The sequence below is a fragment of the Tasmannia lanceolata genome, unplaced genomic scaffold (assembly GCF_043159265.1).
Source record: "Tasmannia lanceolata isolate RefF3 unplaced genomic scaffold, GAP_Taslan_0.1 ptg000024l, whole genome shotgun sequence".
NCBI classification, from domain to species: domain Eukaryota; kingdom Viridiplantae; phylum Streptophyta; class Magnoliopsida; order Canellales; family Winteraceae; genus Tasmannia; species Tasmannia lanceolata.
Genome location: NW_027518701.1, coordinates 6,396,188 through 6,413,142, shown reverse-complemented (window position 1 = coordinate 6,413,142; position 16,955 = coordinate 6,396,188).

The window sequence follows — 16,955 nt, the reverse complement described above, 5'->3', positions numbered from 1 at the left end:
ATCAAAAGTAGAAAAGCATGCTTAGGGCCATTTCTTCTTTGTTTTCCTCATGACTTTCGTAAAAGCTACCATGCATGATTTTGATGGGTCAGTTTATTTAATTATCAATTTTGGTAAAAAAAGAAATCATTATATGAGAAAATTGGGCGTTTAACTGATTGGGATATCTAGTGGCTTTTGAATCGTTTGTACAAAGTGAGTGTTTTAAAACCAAGGGTTTTTCATGAAGCTATATTTTCTGAGTCTTAAGGAGGTTAAAATAACCCAAAAAATCTAAAAATTCCTGTAGATTTTATTTGTCTTGATGGCTCAAAAATTCGTTTAAATAAAACCCGAAAATAGGATTTTGATGGTTCTAAAAATCGTTCAAATAACAAAACAATTCAAAACTGATTGAAATTTGGTCCTCAGTAGATCTTTGATGTTTAAATATCATACAAATTTTTTTTAAAGATTTGGAGTTTATTCATTATTTTTACTGAAACTGTTTTGATAAAATCACTGATTTTCATGTATATGAAGGACATACCATTAAACGAACTCCTTAAAATCTGAAATTTGGTAGCAAGATGAACTGATCAGTCAGAATCATATTGTGAATTTCTCAAAAAGTTTGGGCATATTTTAATATTTGTTATTGATTTTTAATTGCTCTGACCAGAACATGAATATATCTGTTAAAAATAGAAAATTATCGAAATAATGTCTGAATATTTTCTCATAATTTTCTATTTGTCTGAGAATAGTCTATTAAAATTTTGGTTGGATTTGAAATTAATGTGCTATATTTGTTAGTGTAATGTCATCAATCTAACCCGAAAGTGGAAAATCAATTAAAAATCGAATTTCAATCTTTAAAATCATGAAAAATTAAAAAAGAATATATTTTTCAAGAACACATTATATCCTAAATTTTTTGGAACAGATAACTTAATTAGCTATAAGCTTCTTGGTAAAATCATTAATCTGATCCAATTGTGATAAATTCATTTAAAAATCCAAATTAATTCAAAGCAACTTGAAAATTTTCAGAGAACTCTAACTTTTCATCATGTATTCAATCACTAAGCCATCTGAAACAGAAATCTTATGAGTAATAGATTTCCTTTGTAAAATAACATGCTAGGATAATTTAGATGCCGAGACTGTATCCATAATCGGATCCCATTTGCAATTGATCCTTGACAATTTGAGTATTTAAATTATAGTATGTTATTGGCTCCGAGGTCCACTGTTCACGGAAATCCTGAGAAACATGCCAGGCAATAACGTGCTATAACATAAGTATTAAATTGCGCAAGGGAAGAGCGCATGATTCCCTTCCATGGATGCAACTCAAGGCTGAAACTTGCCAATATTAAAGCCATTGTTATTCCTTAGATTTTAGGATTTGAAAACCTTTAAGGAATTGAAAATCATTAACTCTAACAAATTGAATCGATTTATCCCATGTCTTTCGGAACCGTTGGATTGCGGTCTCCATCGTAAAAACCATTAGAGCCCCATTTAGGAACACTTGTGTCATGTTGTGTTTTAGGTTTTAGGGTGTCCTAGAGTTAGAGAGTTCAGCCTCATCACGACCAATTGCTAGTATTAGCAATTGAGTCATAGATCTAGTTACACTAGTTACCCCTTTTCCCATAGGACTGGCCTAGTTACCTAGGATGTAGGATAACCTACATTAGTCTAAGGGGCATCTTGCACTTAGATAGGACCATATAACATCTTAGATGAAGTCCTAGGATAATAAAATCTTCAACTTGAACTAAATAATTTCTCTTAAACTGTTAAAACAGCAAATCCAGTCTAGATCGGTGTCCTACATCAGTTAGGCATAAGTAGCTTAGTTTAGGTGCACCGAACTACGATCGACTCTTATTCCAGTGAGGCTGGGATACGTAGGCAACTTGGATACTTGAGTGGCATACCAAGCCCAAGTTGGCTCCACACGTAAGTGGTGGGGTTTTGTATATTAATCCTTAAATTAAAAGTAATTAAATCACTTAGGACTTTCCATGAAATTAGAATTTTAGGAGAACTTTCACTTAGATTGAATTCAAACAAATTAGGAAAATCAAGATACACATTTAGGAATTATATTGAAATTAGATCTTAGGATGCATGTCATGTAGTTCGCACATTAATATAGAGTTAAATGAGCCATTTAAAAGAAATTCAAAAGAGTTTACTTTTGGAATTGAAGACCGATTAACGGGCAGGAATGGTGCATGTGGTGGTAACTCCCCATACCTTCCATTCTCGTAACCAGGTAACGAGTCTAGATTTCTGGTCAATTATGGGTCCTAGATCCCTCATCTAGGTAGCGACTCTGTCACTATCTTTTGCGTGGAATTCGGATTGCCTTAGTGATCCCAAGTTCATGGAAAAGATGAATTAAATCACACCTTGCTAGGCTCGGCGGCTTACCCCTGCCCTTATGGGTACTGGGTTGCACGTTTATTTGCACCTTATGGCTTGGTTGCTGGCTACTTAGTTGGGTAATTAAAATCAATAATAAAAAGCACACACCATTCGTGTGGGTACGAGAGACCAAGAGAGAGTGTAGCGCACTGCGCGCCCTCACCCCTCTCGCGGGATTGGGTCCCACAGTTTGGCGCTCTGCTGGGGATCACCTAACTTCATTAAAACTTCAAAGGATAACTCATTTGAATTTAATTTAACTGGCTCATAAAAACTCTATCTCTTATATGCTTGGTAGATTAGTTTGTTTACTTTCTCATCACATAATAGTCAAACTTAATCTAACAAAATCTGAAGGCATCATAGATTGCGTAAAACATATTGCACACACTTACATCACTTGCATCTAAACTCTTGCATCTCACATGCACACACATCCTATTTTAGGAATCCGGAGTGTTATCTAGCATGGTTGACTGGGATTTCATCAGCTGGTGCCTCTGTGCTAGAGAAGCATTCCACCCTTAGCCTAGTACCTTTATGGTGCGTAAACAGATATCTTGTTCACGTACTGATACGCCGGACACTGGTACAGTATATTGAGCACGGATTCGCGCTAAGGGAACTCTTGGCCTTACCCCTAGATTATCCCACACATGCATATAGTATACGAACACACGTGCATCACGTGTGTGAGCTTAGATTAGGATATCTTATCCAATGGTGTCTAGATTAGGCCGTAGTCCATGTTCCAATGGCTACGATCGGTTCTTAGGAACACTAACAAAGTCTTGAGTAGAGATCCTCTCTCCACTCCACTAGATTAGGATTAGGGTTTGATGCCTTCAGGTAACACTGTTAAATTGTACGAAGATTACAAAACTTTCCCTTTGGGATTAGGATATAAATCCCATCTTTCCTAAGATCTCTTAGGATTAGCCATTCTTGATCTACCCATTGAAAGCAATCCTATGTAATCTCATCTTTTGATCATGTGTTTATCATTCGCCTCTTGTGGGATTAGATTATGTCTCCATTCTCTTTCTCAATTGGCAGGAATTGTGTCTCAATCATTTGATTGTGCAATCTTGATGATCTGATTGTACTTGTACCCTTAGTCTCTTCTTACTCTAAGGGCAACCTTTTTCAAGAATATTTTGCTAAGTCCTTCAGAGTTCACTCTCATGATCCTTGAACTAGGGGCATTTCCTTATACGATTTTATCATCATTGTCATGTTTTGGTCCTTTAGGATTCATCTTATTGTCCCAATTACTTGCTTACTCCATAATCTTTTTCAGTCATTGAGAAGAAACACTCCATGAATGTCAAGCTCATATACCTCGTGTTCATTGTTTCCATGACAGGCAGTTGGCACCATAGCTAAGTTTACCACTCCTTGGGTTCGGACTTCTTCACGGTTGGAGAGGAAATCTGTCTCTCCACCACCCTCTGTGAGAACCCCAGCGTCCCCTTCTTTCTCCTCACCCATGGCAGAAAACCAAGAGAATCCTTCGCTCGCTATTGTTGCTGAAACTCTTGCCTTAGTTCTCCAGCAATTACAAGAGATCAAAGATGACAATCAGGCCATCAAAGCCCAACTTGTTGAGAAACTCGGGCCATCGCCTTCCAGTTCTAAAGGTAAAGAGCCCATGCACCATACAGCTACTTCTGCAGCACCAGCCCAGCCAACGTTCATCCCTATCCCAGATAAAACTGAAGAAGAGTTTGAGAAAAAGCAGTACAACGAAGGTCACAGTAAACTTCCTCAATCGATGGTTGATAAGACGGTTATGGAGAAATTAGAAAGTCTTACCAGGAAAGTTCAAGACATCCAGCTTCAAAACCAGGGAGGTTTCAACCCAAGAGATCTCACACTCTTCCCTGAAATCCGTCTCGCCGCAAGCTTTCAGATGCCAGATTTTGACAAATATGACGGCGTGGGTTGTCCGATCACACACTTGCAAATGTTCACTATCATGTGCCACCCTCAAGGTCTATCTGCTGAGCAAATGGCTCAATTGTTCCCGATTTCTCTGACAAAGGTCGCTAGAAGATGGTTCATGGTCCTAGACAAGACTCGTTATAGGACATGGAAGGATATTGGAGAGCAGTTCATCAAGCAATTCAAATATGATGATGGAACCGAGATCACTAGGAAGGATCTTGAGAGAACCAAGCAGGACTCAAAAGAGTCATTCTTAATTTTCATCAAAAGATGGAGTAGGTTAGCAGCTCAAATGATGCAGCGTCCCTGAGAAGAGGAACAGGTCCAGATGATTATGAAAAATATATCCTCTCAGCTCCAAACAAAGATATTCATGCAGGACTATAGAGAATAATCCAAGGACTTCTAAAGAATGTCAAGTGATGAACACCTTGGACACATGCATTCCAAAATGAACTACTATGACCAGATAGTTTTATCTTAGTTATGAGAGGATATTCATTTTAAGCATTTTTAGAATACATTAATTTAACCCATCAAGATTTCTTATGGATTTAATGATCATCATTAAGCACATAAGAATGGGTTAGAAGGACAACTAGGTGCATAGTAATAAACATACTTACTCACCTAGGGCAAATGAGATGTCTAAGAAAGAATTTGAGTGGATTTTCTTAGACATGGGTTTTAACACTCAATTTTGCTAGAAATGATATTCTTCATAAGTTGAATATACAAAGATCTAGCAAATGCCAAAATTGTCCTACAAAAGAGTTCAAGACTGAAAGGAATGAAATTGAAAGATCAATTTGAACTCAAGGGGTGGTTGATTCTCATTAAAGCACACATGGTTTTCACATTGAATTTTCTATTGTGGATTTACTTCGTGGATGCTAAGTGCACAAGTGATGTGATTTGCACTTAGATAGGCTTAATTAAGTAAGATATTCAATAAAGCACAAAAAAGAAAAATGTGATCATTTAAGCTCAGAATTAAAAAGATATATCATTAAGCTCAAGAAAACTAGATACAAAATGTGTCCAATGAATTTAAAGTATCTTGCATGAATGTGAATGATATAACAGTTAAACATAGCCTCTAAACTAATTCATTCACTAATTAGATTAGAGGGATTCTTTTGGAACCCAAATCCTTTTGGTTCCATCCAAGTTTGTTTGTGGGAGTGTACATTTTCTTATCCAAACAAACTTGTTAGATTTCACAATTCCAAGCTTACACTAAGAATTGTGATGCTCAACTCTACCACAATATTTATGATTGGTAGATGAGGAGCAATTAGAATTATAAGACTTAGAAGTGTGTTTATCTTTTTCTTCTTGAAGTCTTTGATTCTTATTAGAGAGTTTTTCATTTAATTGTTCTTCATTTTCACAAACATGTTTATACTTTTCAACAAGTTAAATGTTTGTAATTTTAAGGCTTTTAAATTCTTTCTCAAAGGCATTGTATCTTTGAAATAAGTCAACATTTTTATTTATCAAAAATATGCTCAATTGACTTAATTTTTCATTTCTTTTCAAACATTCATTTATTTCCAATTTCAAATTTTCAATTTGAATTTTCAAATCAGAAATTAAATGCCTGAAAGAAACTTCAATTGCAAAAGATTTTTCTGAGATCTCCTTTTGTCTAGAAATTTTATTATTTGAAAAGAGACAAATATTTTTCTCAAAAGTGATTTCTAGTGAAGTCCAAATATCTTTTGCATTAATGCAATTTGAAATATTGTTAAAAATGTTCGGAGTTAAACCACAACACAATAAAATCATAGCCTTTGAGTTTAAGAAAAATAATTTCATATCACCTTTAGTGCATTTTCTTGAAAAAGAAATTCACTCTTTAATGACATCTAAATTGTCATGATCTATGGATTTGAGATAAGCTAGCATTTGTGCTTTCGAAGCTCCATAATTCTTTCCATCAAAGAATGGAGGCATTAGGGTGGATCGGCCTTTCTCAAAATCCATAGGGATTGTCACAGATCTTTTCTCTTGTAGATTTTTAAGATTTTAAAATCTCTTTAAGAGCCTAAGCTCTGATACCAAATGAAATACATGTGTGACAATCCAAGAGGGGGGGTGAATTGGTCAATTAGAAATTTTAGGCTTAATTAAGGGAGATTAAAAATTAATCTTCTAATTAAGCACTAATTAGTCTAACCCTTGTTAAAATATGTATATCAATAAAAGCTAGGATTTAGACTTTCTAATCATGTACATTTTCTAACCCTTGTTCAAATGGATATCATAATGCAGTTAGGATTTATAACATTTAACACAAGTGCATTTACTAACCCTTGTTCAATTTAAGGCATAAACACAAGTAAGGTTAGAGATTACCAATCACCACACGTGTAAGAGATGGAAAGGAAGAGAGAGAGAGAGAGAGAGAGAGAATGCACACCACAATGAGGACACCAAGATTTTATAGTGGTTCGGTCACAACTTGACCTACTCCACTCTTCCAAGTTTGGCTCTTTGGGTACTCCACTATGGTGAGATTTCAAGCTTAATCTAGAAGCTTTTTCAATAAGCTTTTCCATTCCCAAGGGCCAAAGCGAAGCCCGTCGCACGAAGCCTTGGCAAGGAAATCAAACCCTCACACATGATTCACCTTTCTTCATGGGCCGAATCGATGACCATTTTCTTCACCTTTTTTTACAGGCCAAAGAGGAGACCCTCACATGAAGAACAAATAAAAAATAAAAATTCTCTTACCTCTTAATAGGCGGATTACAAAGTTGAAAGCTCACGATCACTCCAAGAAATAAACAAATAAAAGACCTAAGGAGTGTCTCTTGATAACATGTAGAAATGGAAGATCAAAGAGGTTTTTAGCTTTTGAAATAGAAGGTTGAAGCTCAAAGAGAAATGGGATTTGATCTTTCTCAAATGTTCAAAAGCTTGTAGAGATAGGTTTTAATGATGTATATATAGTGTATTTGAAAATATGACCGTTTGGGGTAAAACTGTAAATAAATGGCTTGAAAAAGTCAAGCAGAAAACACTGCAACGGCTAGTTTGCTCGACCACGGCGGTTGACTGGGCTACAGCGGTCGTCCGCCCCTCTCGGGTGCCCTATTCTATTTTCAAATTTCTTACTGTCGCGGTCGACCGGCCACATGGCGGTCGCCCGGTGAGGGCTTACTGTTTGCTCAAAAAATTTGGCTCAAAAACATATTTCGGTCAACCGACCCACGGCGGTCGCCCGCCTTAGACCAAATTGGATTGTTCTGCTTGAAACAGAAGCGCATCCGCGATCGCCCGGCTTAACTAGTTGACCGGCCCGATAAAATTCGAGATGGCCTGGATTTCCAAGTTCCATCCCGCGGTCGCTGTGCATAGCCCGGTCGACCGGCCCTGAGTGAAATTCCCTTTTAACTTTAAAATCCAGGGGCTTTTGGGCAATGGTCTATGGACTTAAGTCCAAGGTTTTTGAACACATTTTTGGGTGTGTTGATGGTTTTTAAAGATGTAAAATGTTGTGTAAAAATCATTTGAAAACCTTTTGAAAGTGCATTTACACATAAAATCAAGAGGACTCCAAAGACATTCTAAAAATGAATACAATGAGTCTTCTTGGAATGTCTTGGCTCCTTTGCACTTTCTTGGACTTCTTCGGCTTGGGTGAACATCTTGACCTTGTTTGGATCTTGTGACTTGTCCAATTTTCAATGCATGTTGAGGTACTTGAGGTGTCACCATGGCATGTTCAACTCCAAGCTCCTTCTTGACACTTGTGGGATCTTCATGTTGAGCTACTTTACTTGAGCATCTTCAAATGAGGATGACTCCAATGTAGATGCAAGCTCTTGGTTCCTTTGATCCTTGATCCAGAAGTCATGTGTTGTGAAGAGTTGTGTAATGGCGATTATGACATGAAAATCCTGTATACAACACAGCACCTTAAAGCAATACATCAGTCCATAAATGCTAATAAATTTAGTTTGCTAGCATCAAAATAAGAAGGTAAGATGAATGATTAACCCAGGGAAATCCTTGGGCTTACAATTCCTTAATGGGTATATTATGGAGGAAGTTTATGTTGAACAACCTCGCGGTTTTGAAGATTTTAAATACCCTAATCATGTCTATAAGTTGGATAAAGCCTTATATGGTCTAAAGCAAGCTCTTAGAGCTTAGTATGAAAGGCTTAGCTCCTTCCTATTAGAGAGTGACTTTCAAATGGGCAAGGTTGACAAAACCTTGTTCATTAAGAGAAAAGGAAAAGATATGCTTACTGTTCAAATATATGTTGATGATACTATATTTGGTGCTACTAATGATAAAATGTGTGAAGACTTTGCTCAATCCATGCAAAAAGAGTTTGAGATGAGTATGATGGGAGAGCTTACCTATTTCCTAGGACTTCAAATCAAACAATGTAAAAATAAAAATTTCATCAATTAAGAGAAGTACACTAGGGAACTCCTAAAGAAATTTGGAATGGATAGCTCTCAAATCAAGCCAACTCCAATGAGCACATCCACCAAATTAGAAAAGGAAGAAATTGAAAAACCGGTCAATGAAAAGAAGTTTAGAGGAATGATAGGAAGCCTATTGTACTTGACCGCTAGTAGGCTGGATATAATGTTCAACGTGTGCATTTGTGCTAGATATCAATCGGCTCCAAAAGAGTCCCATTTGAGTGCGGTTAAGAGAATCTTCAAGTATCTCAAAGGAACTCCTTCTCCAGGTTTGTGGTATGAAAGATCTAATGATTCAACCTAGTAGGTTATTCGGATGCCGACTTTGCCGGATGTAGGATCGATAGAAAAAGCACAAGTGGCACATGTCAATTCCTAGGTAAGTCTCTTGTGTCTTGGTTTAGCAAGAAACAAAATTATGTAGCCCTATCTACTACCGAAGCCGAGTACATTGCGGCCGGAGCTTGTTGGGCACAAATCTTATGGATGAAAAACACACTCATGTATTACAATCTTGAATTTAATTGTGTTCCAATCCATTGTGATAATATAAGTGCTATTAATTTGACAAAGAATCCTATTAAACATTCAAGGACCAAGCACATAGAGGTTGGGCATCATTTCCTAAGAGATATTCTCAAAAGGGGGATATTTCTATTAAGTATAGCAACACAAATGATCAATTGACGGATATATTCACAAAACCCCTAAATGAGGATAGATTTTGTGACATTAGAAGTGGACTCAACATTTGGAGTTTAGATCAAGTAAAAGAGTTCGAAAATGAAGCATGACTTTGTGGTAATGTCTCTCTATACATGTATTTATATATATTTATTACCCTTGTTTTGATAGTAACTACATGGTTCAAGAGAATCAAACCCTAATGCTGAAATTTACTCAATTGATGCCCATAGCCCACTTTGTTCGAAGGGGGGTCGGTATCGTCACTCTAATTAAGACACTTAATCTTGTGGCCATGTGCCATCGTCTAAACCATGGTTAAGTCTTATGTGTGCTTCGTGCTTGAAATAGACTGTTTTTATTGGATATATCCTTATATGGAGTAACCTCAACATTGTTTACAAAAAAAAATACACTACTCGGAACTTCGAATTTTTTTTTCGGAATTCCAAGATCGGAAGTCCAAGAAAATCCTAGGAATTCCGCAGTTGCAATAGAGACAAAAAAATTAAATTCGGATTCCGAGAAAATTCTTGGAACTCTGAATTTGAAACAGAACAAAAAGAAAATTAAAACTCGGAATTCCGCTGGATTTTTTTGGAATTTCGAATTTCAATCCGGCGCGTTTTATACCCCTGGACCGAACTTTTTCACTCACTTCCACCTAATATCTCTATCTCTTATCTTCCTTTCTCTCATCCATCTAAATACCCTAACTCTCCAAACCCTTTTTCTCTCCAAATCCACCGAAATCCAACCCTAATCCACCGCCATCTTTCATCAAAACCCTATTTTTCCACTAAAACACTAGAAATTCGTCCCTTCTATTAAAATCCCCAAATCTCTGTAGACACCCAATTTTGTCAAGAATGTATTAGTGATAGGTGACGCGAGGAAGAACCTTATGACGAGTTCTAGAGCACCATTCGTGTTTCTCTCAATCTTTCTTTAGGGTACCTAACGATGTTTTCAACCACCGAAAGCCTGGTTTAACACGGCACCCGACAAACCAAAAGCCTACTACACAGCACCCATCTTTTACGGCATAAACCAATAAGTCCGTCTGCACACGGCACTCCCAATCGGTAGGCTAACCTAGGGTCTGAAACTCTCTTTTTAGCACCCAAAGGACACCCTCTATCTCGAAAGTGCCCAATGTCAGATTCATTGGAAAGCCTTGAACACAAGGAATTCAACGGACCTGACCGCGTGCGAATCAGAGTCCAATCGGAAGAGATATAGATTACCAAATGCATTAGCAAGAGACAAAACTGCCACCACTAAGAAGCCTGTTTAAACACAGCAAACACTTTTGTCGTCAAACCAGAAGCCTGTCCACTCAGCACCCGCCATTTACGACATTCGTAGGTGAGCCCGTCTGCACACGGCATTCCCAATCGGTAGGTTAACTTTGGGTCCGAAACTCTCTTTTGGCATCCAAAGGGCATTTGGTTTTCAGAAAGCATCCGATTTCTTGTCCATTGGAAAGCCTTAAACACAAGGGATCCAACGGATTTGAGCTTGTGCGTATCGGAGTCTAATCAGAAGAGATATGGACCAACGAAAGTACCGATAAAAGACGAAAACACTACAAAACAAAACGGAGAAGAGACGAACTATCGCGACAACCGGGGATGACATCACCCAGATATTTGTGGGTGATGTCAGCACCAAATTCGTCCCAGACGAATTTGGGTCGAGCCCAGATATTTTTTACCCCTCCCCTATAAATAAGGGAGCGGGGATAAGGTTTTTTAACACTTATCTTTCCTCTCTCTCTCTCTCCCCTCAGGTGTGTACACCTTCTTTCGGTGTATTTCTCTTTTCTTTCCATACCCCAAACCCTTGCATAAAATCAGACAGAAATCCTAGTTAGCTTGCTTTAAAAGAGAGAAAGTAGAGAAACACTAGGTAGCTCCTTTCGGACGTCGGCACTCCACCGAATTTCTAAAGGTTCAGAGAATCTTTTTTTTGTTTACGCCGTTGTTCTGTAGAATTTTGCAGAACTACGAGCTACTTTTTCATAGTAGCATCGTTGTTCTGCTGAAATTTCGGTAAACTCGGAGGCATTTTCGGCTATGGAGAACTGTTGCGCCACCGATTTCTCCGCAGCCTCGAAGGCCCCCTTTTTAATACACGCGTGGTAGTGCTGCCAAATTTCAGAGAACCCAACGCCCTATTTTCAATATAGCGCCATGGTTCTGCCGAAATTTCGGCAATCTCTGAAGTCTCCTTCTTCCAACAAGCGCGGTTATGCTGCCTAACTCTCCATTGGTAAGATCAACAAACCTAAAAAATGTAATCCATTTACTTTTCTGTCGTAAAGTAAGTTGCGAAATCAGGCTCTCCCGAAAGCAACTTACGATACAAACCTAAAATAAGTAATCCATTTACTTTTCTGTTGGGTATTTACAAAACGGGTAGTGTGGGTTTCATCGCCTTGATGTCAAGCCCCTCTACCTACCTTTCACTAATTTCAGCACTTTACTGTTTTTTTTTTACTTTTACACTTGCATAGTAAGATACGAGGTTGAGGTGTCAAAGAGACTTGTTCCGCTACGACCGAGCTCTTGAGACATTATTCCCTCTGACTTGCTCTTTACTTTCTGTAAACACCCCCATTTTGCTAGGCTTTAAAAAGCAAAAGATTCGGTAGTATCATCAATTTTTATATCCGTATTCAGCATTAGATTAGGCATCCATGCATTTTAGGGTAGATTTCATTTCATTATGAGAGTTTTGAAGTTGATTCACAATCCTGAAGGTCTCTAGGTGGTTCCTTTGGCCTCTGAAAGATGAAAGTTCAAGTTTTCAAGCAAATGAAAAAACCTGCTATTTTTAGAATTTTCAGGGTTTCCCTCATTTTTGCCTATTTTGCACTGCAGGGGTATTTTGGTCATTCCTGATGTGTCTCGTTTGACCCCCCGAGTTATATTTGAGAAATCTTGAGTGATTTTACAAATTTTGAAAAGGCTGCTATTTTTAGAAACTCATGGGGCTTCCACATTTTCATCATCTTATGGATATTTCAATCATTTCTCATATGTCCAAAACCATCTCGAGGGTACGGCTGATGGATTATGAATAATTTCGTAAGCTTTGGGAAACCTGCTAAATTTAGATCTCTCAAGATTTTCTCTTAGTCTTGCACTTCGGGAGTATTTTAGACATTTCCAAACATATCATATTTGGTCCCTAAGTTGTGTCTAAGAAATCTTGAGTCCGTTCATAAATTTTCGAAAGTCTGCTATATTTAGAATTTCTCAGGGTTTTCCCTAGTCTCGCCAAAATTCTAGCACCTTGGGGTAATTTGGTCTTTTCCTGTGTAATTCTTTTGATCCCCGAAATATGTCTGAGAGATTATGAATGATTTCCTGAATTTTGGAAAACCTGCTAAATTTAGAATTTCTCAGGAATTTTGCTTAATTTGGAAATTTTAAATGTTGAGGGCATTTTGGGTATTTTCAGGGGATACCAAATGATTCTGTTTAATATTGCCCACCGAAAGGACCCAATTTTAAAAGTTTCTATTTTTTAAGTTTGACCATAAAGACTTTTCATTTTAATTTTTCCCTTTAGGGGTGAACCAATCTGAGGGTATTTTGGTCGCATTTGGATGTCTAAGAGTCAAGTAGGGGCATTTTGGTCCGAAAAGTTATTTCCCAAAAAAGATGGTCCGATCATGTGTGAGGGATGCAACATAAATGTCAAATGGGTTGGGTCCATATATAGAATGTTGAATTTAGAAAGATTTTATTGATTTTTTACGGAAAAACCCGAAACCCGTGTGAAATGGCCCATTGGGCTAAAGCCCGCAAAGATGGAGGTCATGTGGGTTCACCCATATGGGTCAACCACCATGGTGGGCGGTCCACATGGTTGACCCACATGAGTTGAGCACCCACCTTGATGATGTCACAATGGTGACATCATATTTGTTAAAAGAAAAATAAAAAGAATAAAAAATGAAAAGAAGGAAAAGAGGAATGATTGCTTAAAAAGGTTTTCTTCCAAATAAACAATGTGGAATGAGAATAACATGTCTTGATTGACAAGAAATTAAGATTGGAATCAAATCCAATTTGGAAACAAGAAAGAAAGAAAGCAAGAGGGGAAAATTGGAAACAAGCCAAAAAGAGAACTCTCACATTGGAAATTGCTATTTCTCTCTTAACCCTAACTTTTTTTTATATAAAAATCAAAGCAAACAATCCAGACAAGGGGAAAAAAATCCAAATTCGTCCATTTTCTCTCTCATCCCAAGAAATTTTTTTATTTTATTTTCTTTTCTTCCTTGAAGTGTGATCTCTCTCTCAAGTGTTCTTCAAAAAAGGAATTCTTGAATTCCTTCTTCTTCTCCAAGGCATCATACAATCAAGAATTATTTGGGTCTTCTTCATCATAAAAAAGGGTGCGACAAAGCGTATACCTCGGATCTACACACCCTAAAGACAAGGAGCGCGATCAACGTGGTGGAAATAAAAAAAAAAAGCAAAGAAAGAAAGGGAAGAAAGGACGCATGATCGAGCGTCGGCGAGATTTTTCAGAATTTTTGGCTTTTGGATTCGGCGAGGATCTCCATCACAGGTAGGTGCACTATTCTCAGATTTCTCCAGGATTATTTGGTATTCCTTATATATTTTTGCATCGTTTTTAGCATTTAATTGAATTTAATTCGATATTATATGTGTGTGCTCAAAATCATGATCTACATGAGTGTTTCAATTTCGATTCGTCCCGAAATTTAATACACTGATTTATTTAAATAGACTAAAATAACCATAAGATCGGATCGGACATTGAATCAAAGGATTTTAAAATTTTGAGTGAAGAGTGGAATTTCATTTAAAATAATGGCTGAGAAATTACAAAAGTTAAAAAAATAGCTATCTCAGGATGATTTGTTTTGTGGAATTTCAAAATTTTCTTGTGTTCATCACATCAGAACAAGGTTAAATGCAATTTTTCGGAGTCGTAATTTTCTCGAAAATCGTGTTTTAAAAATAGAAAACTCTTCAAAAACATCTTTTTGACGAAGAAACCTAAAATATATAGTAAACAGATTCCAAAATTAATGAAATTTCGTGGAAAACTAATATAATACTGATACATTCTACCATGAAGTTTTGAGAATTTTTGGATATTGTTTGATACATTATTTAATATTTTCTTTGAAAATTATTAGATTTTGTGAGAATTGTTACTGACATCAGATCACAATTAAAATTCTCAAAATTTTTACAGTAGTCTTATATGTCATATTTATTGCTTCTGTAAACTTGTCAAGTGATTTGGATTTTTTTTCCTAAGGGTTGTAGTGTAAATCCATAATCTGGTCTTAAAATTGAAAAATCCGAAATTGGTAGTAAATGGTTTTTAAAATTCATGAAAATCTCACAGGATTCTATGTTTACCCATATCTTATTTCTGTAGAAATTTTAATGAATTTAGATTTCTATTTCTAGTAGTTTCTGTGTTATTTTAACAATCTGGTCATATTATTGTTAAATCAAAATTAAATAGGAAGTTAATCTAAAAATCTGTAAAACTTTTCGAGTAAGCTACATACATTCCCATCTTGCTGCTGTAGAAATTTCAATCCATTTCGAATTCGGTTGCAATAAATTCACTTGTAAAATCACTCATGCGGTTTAAAATTGATAAAATCCACTCAAAATTGAAATTAATTAAAAATCATTATCAAAATTTCTAAAGAACCTTAAATTTTTGTTACATATTAATTCTTTAATCAATCGAAACAGAAATCTTAGGATCTTTAGATTTCCCTGGTAAAATGGTCAGTGCATCCATAATCGTATCCCAATTGTAACCGATCTTTGACAATTTGAATATTTAAGCTATAGCATGTTATTGGCTCCGAGGTTACTGTCCACGAAAATCCTGAGATATGCCAGGCAATAAGGTGCTATAACCTAAGTATTAAATTACACAAGGAAAGAGCGCACGATTCCCTTCCTTGGATGCCATTCGAGGCCGAAATTGGAGAACCCTAGAACCTTTGGTATTCCTTAAATGTCCAGAAACCGAAAATCCTTGAAATCTAAAATTAATTAACTTTAAGAACTTGAATCAATTTATCTCATGTCTTTCGGAACCATTGGATTATGGTTTCTGATATAAGAACCATTAGAGCCCAACTTAGGAACAGTTATGTCAGGTCGTGTCCTAGGTCCTAGGGAGTCTTAGGTTTTAGGGAGTCCTAGAGTTAGGAGTCCAGCCTCATCACAGACGTTTGCTATGGATAGCAACCGTGCCATAGGTTTAGTTACACTAGTCACCCAAATTTTCCCTAGGACAAGCCTAGTTACCTAGGATGTAGGTTAACCTGCATTAGTCTAAGGGACAACTTGCACTTAGATAGGATCATATAGCATCTTAGATGAAATCCTATGATAATAAAATCTTCAACTTGAATTAAATAACTTCTCTTAAAACTGTTGAAACAGTCAATCCAGTCTAGATCGGTGTCTTAGTTGAGTTAGGCATAAGTAGCTTAGCTTAGATGCACCGAACTACATCGACTCTGATCCCAGTGAGGCTTGGGTACGTATGCAGCTTGGATGTGTGATGGCATACCAACCGCGAGTCGGCTCCACAACAAATTGTGGGGTTTTGTATATTAATTTTCTTGTAAATGCTTAATTAAATCACTTAGGATTTTTCCATGAAATTAGAATTTTAGGGGAACTTTCACTTAGATTGAATTCAAACAAATTAAGAAATCAAGATACACATTTAGGATCTACATTGAAATTAGATCATAGGATGCATGTCACATAGTTCGCACATTAACAAAGAGTTGAATGAGCCATTTAAAATAAATTTAAAAGAGTTAACTTTTGTAATTGAAGACCGATTATCGGGCAGGAATTGTGCATGTGGTGGATAACTCCCCATACCTTCCATTCTTGTAACCAGGTAACGAGTCTAGATTTCTGATTAATTATGGGTCCTAGATCCCACATCTAGGTGGCGACTCTGTCACTCTCTTTTGTGTGGAATTCGGATTGCCTTAGTGATCCCAAGTTCACATAAAAGATGAATTAAAATCAATAATAAAAATGCACACTCCAATCGCGTGGGTACGAGAGACCAAGAGAGAGCGTGGCGGCTCGCGCCCCACCCCTCTCGCGGGATAGGGTCCCACAGTTTGGCGACTCTGCTGGGTACCACCTAACTTCATTACAATTCCAAAGGATAACTCATTTGAATCTATTTTAACTGGCTCATGAAAACTCTATCTCTTATATACTTGTTAGATTAGTTTGTATGCTTTGTTTTCTCATCACATCATACTCAAACTTAATCTAACAAAACCTGAAGGCATCATAGATTGCGCAAACATATTGCACACACTTACATCACTTGCATCTAAACCCTTGCATCTCACATGCACACACATCCTATTTTAGGAACTCAGAGTGTTATCTAGCA